This window comes from Hyperolius riggenbachi, chromosome 1 (assembly GCF_040937935.1).
Source record: "Hyperolius riggenbachi isolate aHypRig1 chromosome 1, aHypRig1.pri, whole genome shotgun sequence".
Classification (NCBI taxonomy): domain Eukaryota; kingdom Metazoa; phylum Chordata; class Amphibia; order Anura; family Hyperoliidae; genus Hyperolius; species Hyperolius riggenbachi.
Genome location: NC_090646.1, coordinates 636,886,042 through 636,899,882, shown reverse-complemented (window position 1 = coordinate 636,899,882; position 13,841 = coordinate 636,886,042). Strand labels below are relative to the sequence as shown.

The 13,841-nt window shown below is 44.6% G+C and overlaps 1 protein-coding gene across 3 annotated transcripts in view; it reads left to right on the top strand.

Annotated features, from left to right (window-relative positions):
• MALT1 (MALT1 paracaspase) overlaps nucleotides 1-13,841 on the top strand; it is a 368,173-nt gene that overhangs the window by 260,931 nt on the left and 93,401 nt on the right. The gene's annotated exons all lie outside the window — the stretch shown is intronic.

The window sequence follows — 13,841 nt, the reverse complement described above, 5'->3', positions numbered from 1 at the left end:
CATCCTCGATCCGACCTCCCCCGTGTACTGGCCATTCACTCCCTCACTTCCAACATCACTCTCTCTTTCACTCCCTTTCAGTTTGAATGTACACCTCACACTATGTCCATCCAATTCCTCTTGCGAGTGGACATCATCCACTCCTACCCTCCTATTGAGGGCTTTTGAGCATCGCGCTCCTAACCTGTAGGGTGATCCCCCATATCTACTCCTACCTCTTTTGGGCATTCGGCCCCAGGGGGTAATCGTACTAGGTAATACCTAAGGGCGTAAGTCTCCGTCCCCAAACCTCCTCCCACTTTTCCTATCTGAGCAAAAACATCAGAGAAAAAAAATAAAAATAAAAAAAAATAAATAAATAAATAAATAAATAAAAAAAAAAAAAAAAAAAATATATATATATAAAATAAAAAAAATAAAAAAAAAAACCACCCCACCCCAAGGGGTATCTTCCCCTCTCCCCCCCGTCTCCTCCTTTGTATAATAATTCAAGGGTGGCTTTCGGGTAACAGGGTTCCATACTGGAGATCTCTCTTTACTCACCCCTTCTCATCTCCTCCCCCCCTCTCCCCCTCCCTCCTAGAAACCATCAAGGTTCTTAATTATGAGCCGTTGGTTGCCTGTATCCTCCAGCCATCCATTGAGTTCAATGTTAATTGTACATAGATTCCATTTCCTCTCCTTAAAATCACACTGGAGCAGGGATAATCCGCATATACAGTCAACATATAAATCAGTACATTATGAAGTATTTTGCTAGAAGGCATGGGGTGGCTATCTTCCCGGACGCGGTGTTTATCCTAACCCCTTATTACCTTAATTATCTATATCTATATATACTTTACATCAATTTCCATTATCTAAGTCTCCTATTTTCCTGTATTTCTATCATCTTAGGTAATCCCTTCCTCCGTCTAAACCACGCCCGGTAGAGTGCCAACCCATGCCCTATTTCCACTTTACATTCAACTTCTTTTATAAAACCCGATATTATTTATTCTCCGACTGTTGAATTATCATAATAGTAAGATAAAAGTCCAAGGAGTCACCTCCTTACTCATCTATATACCCCAGGGATATTCCTATATTTGTTTCTTTTATCCATTATTCTAAAACAAAACATTTTAACACTTTATCTTCCTGTCTGCGGCTGTCTGGGCCTTATTTCCTATTCTTCTTCACCTAGTGATTAGTGACTTCCCTTATCCTTTCTTCCATTTTCCCTATTCCCCCCCCTAAAGTGTATCCCTATAATCTCTCCCCCCACCTTTATCTTCAAATTCCCCCCTAACCCGCCCACCCCTCCCCCCACCTCCAGATGTATCCCTATGTGTTTCCCAAACTCTGATATATCTTCTAGTGATTAACCTTCCCAACCTCCCTTACCTACCCTCCCCAATCCCCTTCCTCATATGACTTCTCAATTTTATATTGTGACTCTTCCTATTACCCCTGTCCAGACAACCGCAGACCGTCTGTTTCTAACGAGAAGACATAGCAAAAAACCTTTATAAATCAATTGCAAATATACTGATTATGCTTACTTGCAATTCCATCCCACCTCATTCCCCCTCCCCCCTCCTCCCCCATTTCCCCTCTCCCTGTTTGCGACCACCTGGGCAGCATTTATTTCCATGGTAATACATTAACCTTATTTACCCTGTGTCTCCCCCTTTCAAATTCTTATTTATGTGTAACTTAACGTGTCCATATTAATTACCTCTGTTTACTGTGCATCAAGTATCAGTGAATATTTACAGATCCCTTTCTCCCTTATTTACATGCCTTATCCCCTCATCGTGTTATAATTATAGTTACTCTCCTATCCTCGTATCCTTATCCCCATATCTAATCGTGTTACATCTGTCCAGGTAGCCGCGCCGAGGGAGAAACAGCAGAGAAGTGAAGGGGAACCAGTTCAATTCATGACTTTCTCCTTTCTCTCTATTATATTAATATCTAGGTCCCTTTCAAAAATCTCAAGTACCGGTACTGAGAGAGGAAGGAGAAAGGAGAGGGGAGAGAAAAAAAAAAAAAAAAAAAAAAAAAAAAAAAGAGGGCTCAGTTCAGTTCCATTCTATGTATTCATCAGCTCGTTCACCTACTCCTTTGCGACTTTCTCTCTGATATATCCTTGTCTGGGTCCCATTCAGGGATCTCAACAGGTGTTATTGCTAAGAACTGAAAAAACTCTGGGAGGTCTCTTGGGTGCCTCAGAAAAAAGGATTTTTGATTCTTCCTCACTATTAAACTAAATGGAAATCCCCATTTATATTGTATTCCTTCTTTTTGTAGTGCTTGTAGCAACGGGCGGATGGCTTTTCTCTGCTGTAGGGTGCATGGGGCCAAATCTTGATACAGCTGTATTTTATGTGTCTCACACAGAATATTTTCCTGCTTTTTAGCTGCTCCCATAATTGCTTCCTTCTCATGGAAATTATGTAGCCGACAGATTATGTCTCTTGGTTGTTCCTCTTCCCTGGGGAGCTGTCTCAGCGCTCTATGGCATCTCTCAATCTTTATTAACTGATCTGAGGGCCTATCGAGTAGCTTATTAAATATTAATGTGATGGTGAGATGCAAATCCTCCTGTTTATAAGTTTCCGGGAGCCCCCGTATTCTAATATTCTTTCGCCTGGATCTGTTCTGTAAATCTTCAATTTGATATCTAAGTGATCCGCAGTAATGACGCTGGCTTTCTCTCTCCTCCCATAATTTGGCAGTTTTGACCTGCATCTCTATTATAGCGGCTTCTAATTTATCCACTTTACTGTTTGTATTATGTAAAGCCTCACGGATCACTTCCAGGTCAGCTTTAGTGGAGGCAACAATTTTTTCCGCTTGTTCAGTGAGGTCTTGTTTAGTGGGAAGGGTTTTTAAAAAATGCCAGATATCGTCCAGATTCCTCTGACCTTTGGGTGGTATCTCATGCGGGTCATTACTAGCCCCCTGTCCCCCCACCGAGAGTCTCTCTGTCTGTTTACCCGTCCCTCCGGCCCCTCCCGTCTTTGGGAAAAAGTCCTTTGCAGATCTCTGCGAGGGATTTATGCTCTCTTCTGTCTCCTCTTTTTTCTTATTGCGACCTGTCATTTTAATGCTTTTATCTCCTATTGGCTCCAGTCAGTATAGAAGTGAGGTTCCTCTGATCCTCTAATAAATCGTTTTTTCCCTCCCTCCCTTCTTACTTACTATAATAGAGTCTCTTAGCCTGTAAATCCCTTACACCATAAATATTTCCTTTCCTTAATATGTCCAAAACCGCACTAGCGGCTTTCTTTCTGATGTAGGTGCTGGCTTTTCCAGGATCCACTCACCCCTTTCCAGGGACCCAACTACCGTGCTCTCGGCTTGTCTCCGGCGGGCCGGAATATACAGGTCCAGCAGCGTTCGGTCCGCACTCAACCGCCCAGCTCTTCCCCCGATCACGTGGGGTGCCTGCGGGAGTGCTATGTATGATGCTCCTGTATCTCTCGAACTCCTGCGTTCCTCCCGCGCTCCGCCTGCCGCTTGCCGGTCGCGCAGTATGCCTGCGGGAGTGCTGTGGATGATGCTCCTGCGTCTCCCGGACTCTGGCGTCCCACCTGTCGCTTGCCGGAAGCTCCTTGCTGCTCAACCGCTCAGCTCTTCCCCCGGTCACGTGGGGTGCCTGCGGGAGTGCTGTGTTATGTGTGGCGCTCCTGTGCCTCTCAGGCTACGGCGTTCCACAGGCTCCAGGCTCCTAGCTGCTTCCTTCCACCTCTCTCCGCGTCTGAGAAGGCCGGCTGTCCGAGTTTGCCCACCGCTATTCCACAAGTTGAAGCAAACCAGCTGATGCGCTGTGGATGGAGGAAGCCGGGGACAGAGCTCAGAACACCACGCCCTACGTCATCACGCTAGAACGCCCCCCCTCGTCGAGGGAAGCATTATTAATATAATGTCCTTAAAGTGGGAACTCCGAGATAACATTCAATAAAAAAAAATGTTATCCTACTCTTTATTACACATACATATATTTGCTCGTGTGCACAAGTAATATTGTCTGTCTACAAGTTACAAATTCCGAAAGTACAGTTTATCTGCCCCACCTACATCTCATACACATACCTGGCCACCCACTCTGCTTATCCAGCGACCTCCTCCTAAACACCCCACGCATCTCGCACTCCAATGCACAGCTACAGGACTTCACTAGAGCCGCCCCCATCCTGTGGAACTCTCTATCACTGCCCTCTCTTTCAGCACCTTCAGACAAGCCCTTAAAGCATCTCTTCCAGAAGGCCTACCCCACCTCACCGCTAATGATGAGCGCAAATTTCACACAATAGTCATTTTGCATCGTAATTCTCAATTAGGATGCTGAAATCGTAATTTACTTTTGTTTGTAAATGTAATCAGGAAAAATTGTAATCAGCAATTTTGCGTCATTTTCATGTAATTTTGTGCTGAATGTAATGGTCAATAGCACAGCCCCCATACATACTATCATCACCCAAATTGCTATGTATGTCGAGGAGAATGGTGGGAACAAGACAAAAAAAATAATTTTTCAAAAAGACAGTTTTTAAGAAAATCGATTTTAAAAATGCAAGGGAAAATGGTTTTTAAACTGTCTTTTTTTTGTATAAAAACATTTTTCCTTTGCCTTTTTAAAATCAATTTTCTCACAAACGACAAGGTCTTTTTGAAAAATTAAAAAAAATAAAAAAAATGTTGTCTTGTTTCCACCCTTCTTTGCAACATACGTAGCAACTGTGATGATGATAGCATGTATGGGGGCTGCTGCTAAAGTCGGCACAAAATGATGCATAAATTTGGAATAAATTATGAAAATTAGGAATGGATTACACGAAATCAGGGGATGTATGGCAATCGTAATTACGGATAGCCATACATAATTAGCAGATTACGATCATCCCTACTCACCACTGCCCTAACTCTCTCTGCTGAGAACCTGCACACACCCCCCCCCCCCCACCCGATCTTTCGCCATCCCCTCAATCTAGATTTTAAGCCTTTGGCAGAGCCCTCCCTCCTTGTGTATCGTGCCTGTTCCATCATCCTGCTCACAGAATAACACATGAACTTGAACTTCTTCTGCGGTCTATGATCTAGCTCTGTGTATCTTATAGGGGCCCATACACTGGTCGATTTCAGCCATCTTTCAACTAATCAATTCCAAAGAATCGATCGGTTGATTGCAAATCGACTCTTTTAAATCAGCCGATTGATTTGCAGCCGATTTCGATCGATTAGCTCAATCGGTCCGGGCGGAAAATCTGGGTCGATTGGCTACTGGCAGCTGATCGATAGCCTATAGGGTTGCATTGGATCGAATGCTGCAACACTGCATTTTGATCGAATTTCAATAGATTTCATTCTGAAATTCGATTCCTAGATCAGATAGATTTCTGTCAGATTCGACCTGATAGGCATCAGACAAAAATCTATCTGATGGTCGAATCTGCTGCAAATATTTTAAGTAAATGGCCACCTGAGACTAATACACACAATAGGCTTGATTCACTAAGACAAATCGCACACCTTATCAAAGTTAACACACCTTATCAGAGTAGCATAGGGAGTTCTACGAACTTATGCCTGCTAATTGGCAATGGCGAGAACTCCACTCGTCCTGCCCTGAGCCCCTGCGGGTTCTTGGCGCTCACTATGCTACTCTGATAAGGTGTGTTAACTTTGATAAGGCATGCTATTGTCTTAGTGAATCAAGGCCATTGTGTGTATAAAGGCGCGTACATACGCCATACTGTAGCAAACGACGGGTCCATCAGACCCTCCCAATGGGCGGACGTTCTGCCGACAGTAGCGCGTGTGTACACCTTGTCGGCAGACTGATAAGACTGTTTTTGACAGATCCGCTTCTTTCAGAAACAGCCTTATCAGTCTGCCGACAACGTGTACACATGCGCTACTGTCGGCAGAAAGTCCGCCCAGCGGGAGGGTCTGACGGACCCGTCGTTTGCTGCAGTATGGCATGTGTACGCACCCTTAGGCATTACTGCTCATTACCTACATTGTGTTGTCTGTCACCCCTTTCATCATTGTCCGTAACCTTATTAATTGTCCCCACTGCGTAATATGTTGGTGCTATATGAATCCAATAAATTATAATAATAGTTGACGATAGTGTCTTTGCCCCCAAAATATTTGTGCTAAAAAGATCCCCTGTGAAAAATTAAAAATGCAGCCTTACAATACAAGAGGTTGTGGCATGTGTGAGATCAGGCTTGAGGTTTTTCAAAGTCTTGCAAACAAAACAAAAATTGCTGGTTCCTCTGGCCAGAACATTGCTGGCAAACTCTTTGCACCCGGTGCTTGATCATGCAGAAACTCAGCACTCCTGGCAGTAAGCCCAGTCTTTTTATAACCCAGATAACAATCACATTTGAAGGATAAAAGTAATATTTTTGTTTAGAGTTCAGTTTCACTGCAACATTCCCTATTGGATGGCTGGCTGCACGCCGGGTGTCATTTCTTTTGGGATTCCAGTGTAGCTGATGTTAGTATTGTGACAACAAGCTGACAACCTGACACCGGGGAATTCTAACATGGCACAGTACTGGAACAGAATGAGGCACACTTAGCCGGGGAGAGCATTCTAGGAATTCCACTACTATCTCATTATTGTTATTGAACAGAAGGCCGGCGTGTGCATGAAACATGGAGGCATGTGAAACTTTGGGCGCCCAGGAATACCCGATTGTAGAATATCGGTATTGAAGCAGGAAATTTGGCTATTGGCCCCAGGCGCCCAAATTTCATACAGCCGTGATTTACAATGGCGCCTATAGCGGTACCCCAATATTATCATAATTGTGGCGGATTGGTGGTGGGGGTCGATTACGCATGGGGGGGGTTAAAGTGAAACGCCAGACTAAAAATCTACTCAGCAGCACTGAAAAGTTTTAGTGTTTCGTTAACAGTTTCACAGCATCAGAACTTTGGTTTTCTTACCCAAGCCTCATTTTTAGCTGTACAAAAGCTAAGATCCACCCAACCAAAGAAATCTGCACGGGTATTTTTCCCCCGATGCTGTGCAAAGCATGATGGGATTTCTGATGTTGTTGTTCTCGTTGCCTAGCACGCGCAGCTGGGAGGGGTGATCAGGACACTGTGTCTCATTCTCCCTGTCACCTCCTTTCAACCAAAAAGATGGCTGCCCCCATGAAATCACAAACATTTGCCTATTCTTTTAAAACAGGGTGGGTAAGAGATTATATTACCTATCTATTTTAATTAACATAATGACAGTATGTTTGTTAAGGCTGAAGTTCCTCGTTAAGTTGGGGGGGGGGGGGGGGTTAGTGGTTAAGGTTAGGCATGTTTTTTGTTTTTTTTAAGTTAGGCGTTTGGGGGAGGGGGCAGTTAAGTTTAGGCATCGGTTCCCTGAGCCAATCAAAGTACCTGGGAATGAATGAACATTCATGAGCCATGTTCATTCATAAAAGTAAAAGTAGAAAATGTAGTTTAAAAAAGTGACTAAACACTTCCTGGTAACAACTTCTACTAAAATGAAAGCAAAAAGTAAATTAAAAAATAAATGTCATAGTTATTAACCTCTTATTAACCCTCCCTCCCCCTAGTTACTGAACAGAAACACTTCTTAAAGCGAACCAGAGACGAAGCACCCTCATGTATTTTACCAAGCCTGCCCCCTCCTGGCTCTGCTTTCCTGCTACGAGGATACATAGCAGGAAATCAGGGCCACAAGGGGGCAGGCTTGGGCTTAAAAAGACTTCACAGAAGAAAAGCTAGACTAAAAGCTCAGTCGGGGTTTCTTATCAGGGCTGATAACAAGAAGACTGAGCAGTGAAAAAGGAAACGAAGAGCAGAGTAGGTGTTTACTGTCATGTCCCCCCCCCCCCCCCCAAGGGATAGATGATTCAGGTGTGATAAACAGTGATAAAGTTATGGCCAAATGAATGTGAGGAGCGTGGAAGGGTGAAAATAGTTCCTGGCAGTTAAGGTAAAATAGCCTGTGGGGTGAAGTGGTTAACCCTCCCCCCCCCACCACCACCTCAACAACCACCCCTGTATGCCTAACCTTAAACCCCCCACATCTAAACTTAACACCCCCCCCCCCGCATGCCTAACCTTGACTGACCCAACCAATAGTCCTGCCACCCCTCCCAGCGACAATCCGCTGAATAAACAAACATTTTCAGAAGAGGGATATTTGAGCGCCCGCAATCGGCATATATATGAGCGCTGCCATTGGTGCCTGGATAAATAGCAGCAGTATTTGTGAAATTTGGGCACCTGCGCCACTCGATAAATAGCGGGAGCAGGTGCTGCCTGCAATGCAAAATACGGCTTCACTACAAATAACGGACCATGGGGGCACAAATGTAACATTATTGCTGCTATTCATACAGGTGCCAATGGCGCCAACCAAATTCTGCCAATCACTAGCGCCCAAATATCCTTGGGGGCCAGCAAGGGGTGACATCAGATCATTAGATGACATTGTTAATACTACGGTTGCCTGATAGGAAGTAGGGGAAGCAGGGAGGGTACCTGTGTGCTGTGCTGCAAGGCCCTGCTGAGCTCTGCTCAAAAGTAACTACTTCTCCTTAATTAAAAATAGACCGAGCTAATGACAAATGTTGCTGGGAGACAGCCAAGCATTAAGAGCACATGTTCCGGCCAGGGCTGGTAATTGGCTGACAGTAAGCAGTTCTCTGCACCATTGAGCTGCACACCAACCAGCTAAAACCTGGAAGGTAAACTATTGTTTAGGAACTTGACCTAAAGTTGCAGACCAGGTACAAAATAAATTATTCATAAACTCTTTTTGTAAACAAACAAACATTGTTAAATGACCACTATCTCGAAAATTGTAAAATTTAAAATACATGTAAACACATACAAATAAGGAGTATGTTTCTTCCAGGGTAAAATGAGTAAAATGAGCTACACTTTACTTTTTTCCTATGTTGCTGTCACTTACAGTAGGTAGTAGAAATCTGACAGAACCCACAGGTTTTGGACTAGCCCATCTCCTCATGGGGGAGCCACAGGGTTTTGTTTATTTTCAAAAGCACTTAGTGAATGGCAGTTGCTCTTTCCAACTGCCAAAAAAGTGTACAGCGAGCAGGGAGGCCAGCCAACATCACCGTGTAAATCCTTTTTAGGGAGTGTCTGTATAAAGAATAAAAGCCTTGCTTAGAATCCCCCATGAAGTGATGGACCAGTCCAAAACCTGTCAGTTCTGTTAGAGTTCTACTACAGACTAAAATAGATAAATAGTTGCCTTAGGGACTTTTTTAAAAAAAAATGTATGTCATGAGGGTATATTACTGTTATTTTCCTATGTAAAGGCTTGTAATTATGGACCTGACACACAAAAAAACTGAAAAATTACACTTATTTCCAAATAAAATATTGTTGCCATTCATTGCGCTAGGGGCATAATTTAAATGGTGTAATAACAGATGGGCAAATAAAAAATGTGGGTTTTAATTATGGTAGCATGTATTATTTTAAAACTATAATGGCTGAGAAATAACTATTTTTTTTCATATTTTTTTTCACTCTTCCCATTAAAATTCATCTAGAATAAAATAATTCTTAGCAAAATGTACTACCCAAAGAAAGCCTAATTAGTGCGAAAAAAATACGTTGTAGATCATATTTTGGTGATAAGTAGTAATAACATAATTGGCGAATAAAAGGGAGCAGCGCTAAAAGGTGAAAATTGCTCTGGTCCGTAAAAAAGGGAAAAAAACACTTGGGGGTAAAAAATGGTAAAATATATATCATATAAAATGTACATTTGTCCCACACTAAAATGCACTGACAGATGATCTGATGGATTAGTCCATTTCCTCATAGCAGATTCTCAGTATTACTTTTATTATTTATAAAAGTATTCCATGGAAAGGATCTATACAAAGAGGTCAGCCACCTTCTCTACTCATTTCCACACCATTTGGCAGTTAGACTAATCAACTGCCATTTAGGAAGTGCTTTTGTACATAAAGAAATAACTGAGACTTCCCCAAAAGTATATGGACTACTCCAAAACCTGTAAGATTTTAACTCCCTACTGTAAGTGACAGCAACATAGTAAAAAAGTAATTTACGATGCATTTTACTCTGAGAGAAATGTACATCTTATATGTATGTATTTTACATCATACAATTTTTTGTGATAGTTCTCCTTTAAGGAGCGGTTTCACCTTCATAAGCACTAGTGCACTAGTTTATCTATCCAAAGCAACTGGCAATTGCCTGTGCACAGTCAGTCTGAACCACTCCTCCTTTAGGCAATAGGCACATGTGACTGCACTGTCAGCTGAAGCCACGCCTCCCTCCTAAAGCCACACCTCCCTCCTGAAGCCACGCCTCCCTCCTGCATATCAGGAAACATGGATTCAGATTGACCTCCGTTGGTCTCCTTCACCTTACCTAGCTTATAGATGGCCTTACACTTGTAGATCAGGAAAATAATTTATATTGCCGTGATATCGATCATTTACCTGGGCTACCAATTTATATCCAATGGCAATCTAAGCATATCTCAGTTGCACTACTGTTGGCTTTGTACTTCTCTATGCAGTGCAAAGCTATTCCACTGTCAGTCGCATATTGCTCCCGCCCTAATCCCTCTGAGCTCCACCCACTCAGTCACAAAAAGTAAGGTGTTTCCTGATCAGTAGTGGATTGATAAAATGATAACAGTTAAAAAATGAGAGCTTTCATTTTCAATATATTTTTTTTCTTTCGATGTAATGTTTTTATGAAATCTAAGGTCTAGTCTATTAGAAATATTGTATAATGCATTGGGTACCTCAAAAAGTCTAACGTCATCCTCTGCCCTACTATTCCCTGTCCCATATATACAGTAATACTTACATAATACTACAGTAATACTTACATAATAGCAACTGTGATGTTCTAGTGGCTCAATGTAATGTCCACCCTGCTTCAGCTAAGATCTGAAAGTTGGGAAAATATTATGTTTATCACATAAGCAGTGTAGAGAGGCAATTCAGAACAAGATAGATATAGCATATACTGTAGAAGACAGGGAAGCTCTTCCATGTGCTGCTACCAATCGATAAACTCCCCTTTCCATTTGTAGCTTTCTATTTCATGTGCAGCCCCACCTCTTCCATGTGCAGCCCCACCTCTTCCATGTGCAGCCACACCTCTTCCATGTGCAGCCACACCTCTTCCATGTGCAGCCACACCTCTTCCATGTGCAGTCCCATCTCTTCCATGTGCAGCCCCACCTCTTCCATGTGCAGTCACACCTCTTCCACGTGCAGCCCTGCCTCTTCCATGTGCAGCCACACCTCTTCCATGTACAGCCCTGCCTCTACGTGCAGCCCCACCTCTTCCATGTGCAGCCCCACCTCTTCCACGTGCAGCCACACCTCTTCCACGTGCAGCCACACCTCTTCCATGTGCAGCCCTGCCTCTTCCATGTGCAGCCACACCTCTTCCATGTGCAGCCCCACCTCTTCCATATGCAGCCACACCTCTTCCATGTACAGCCACACCTCTTCCATGTACAGCCACACCTCTTCCATGTACAGCCCCGCCTCTTCCATGTGCAGCCCTGCCTCTTCCATGTGCAGCCCCGCCTCTTCCATGTGCAGCCCCGTCTCTTCCACGTGCAGAACCACCTCTTCCACGGGCAACCCCACCTCTTCCACGTGCAGCGCCACCTTTTCCACGTGCAGCTCCACCTCTTCCATGTGCAGCCACACCTCTTCCACGTGCAGCCACACCTCTTCCACGTGCAGCCCCACCTCTTCCACGTGCAGCCCCACCTCTTCCATGTGCAGCCACACCTCTTCCATGTGCAGCCCCACCTCTTCCACATGCAGCCACACCTCTTCCACGTGTAGCCACACCTCTTCCACGTGCAGCCCCGCCTCTTCCACATGCAGCCACGCCTCTTCCATGTGCAGCCACGCCTCTTCCATGTGCAGCCACGCCTCTTCCATGTGCAGCCACGCCTCTTCCATGTGCAGCCACGCCTCTTCCATGTGCAGCCCCCCCTCTTCCACATGCAGCCACGTCTCTTCCACGTGCAGCCCCTCCTCTTCCATATGCAGCCACACCTCTCCCATTTACAGCCATCTCTTCCATGTGCAGCCACACCTCTTCCATGTGCAGCCACACCTCTTCCATGTGCAGCCCCACCTCTTTCACGTGCAGCCCCACCTCTTTCACGTGCAGCCCCACCTCTTCCATGTGCAGCCACACCTCTTCCATGTGCAGCCCCACCTCTTCCATGTGCAGCCCCACCTCTTCCACGTGCAGCCCCGCCTCTTCCATGTGCAGCCACACCTCTTCCATGTGCAGCCACACCTCTTCCCTGTGCGCCTCTTCCATATGCAGCCCCACCTCTTCCATGTGCAGCCCCACCTCTTCCATGTGCAGCCACACCTCTTCCATTTACAGCCTTCTCTTTCATGTGTAGACCTCTCCCATGGGCAGCCCTGCCACTTCCATTTTCAGCCACACCTCTTCCATGTGCAGCCCACCTCTCCTATGGGCAGCCCCGCCTCAGTGGACAGCAGACGCACCTGTGTGTCCTTTCTAGAAATCTGGCCCTTTGTGAAATGTGCTGATTTTTATGTCTCCCAGCTTCTCAGCCTAATTTTTAGACTGAGAGAAAGAGTAAAGAGAGAAGGAAAAATCCATACAAACAACAGTGTTAAGAACAGAGAACAGTCAAAGCAAATATAACACTCTCGCAGCCAACCAGCGCTGCCTGAGAGTGTATTATCACAATATCTAGCAATTAAATGACTTTAATGGGAGTGAAATAAACCAGAAGGTACCGCAATAACCCAAAGATGAGGTTCCATGGTATTCCATTGAGAGGTCCTCCATGTGCAGCCCAGTGCCCATATGGGATCATACACCTGGGCAACCACTTTATCCGCTGAGAGCAGGAACCTAGCAGGACCAAGGAAGTCTAATCTGGTATGTTATGGACATTCTCAGAAAAAAGTAATAGGGGACAGCACCAGAAAGGTGCAGGAAAGTGAAGGAAAGAAGGGGAGAAATACACAGAGAAGAAGGAAAAGGAAAAAGATGTTGAGATTGAAGGATGACTCCTGCCTAATCCGAGCACTGCTCCGTTAAGCAATCCAACGCCAGGAGGATCTTGAATTCTCCGTATATTTAATTCTACAGTACTTCCTTCTCTACAATAGTCCGTTCACAAATAGTGGAATTGAGATACAATCTCTACAAGCAGCGGTACACCACTCAGACCTGTTTTTTTCTACCCTGCAGTAAGGCCTGTAGATTGACATCGCTCGCATACCTGGCCATTCTTTAGCTCATGTTCTCAGTCATTTCCAAGTAAGAATCATACAAGTAAAACCCCAGCAGGGGGTTGAGAAGTGGAGGCCACAGGGAAAGGCTGCGGGAATAGAGGGTGAGATAATAGGAGCACATTAGATATGGTCCGGTGTCAGCTTTGGTCTGGGTCCAGAAAAGTAATTTTTGGGAAAAATGGCAAAAGCTGTGAATAGTACCTTTTATGTGGGGCTTGTTCACATGTATTTCAGAGCTGGTTCCGACAGGCGACTGCCAATGACCGTGTGCGGCACTTACTGCCGGGATCCACCCCGTTTTACTTTGGCAACGTTCATCTCAATGCATTTACTGTCGATTGCCGATGTTCGTGTCATTGGTCAATCAAGTTTTCGGGAGATGGAAATGGGTGTCTTTATCACAGAGGGTATATACTAGGTTCTGGAAGAGGATTATTATTTATCACAGCGTGGAGGGTTAAGCTAGAACCAGTGGAGTAGCAATAAAGGATGGGGTTGCAAGCGGACTGGAGCCCTTGGAGCAGAGCAACAAGAGTTTTC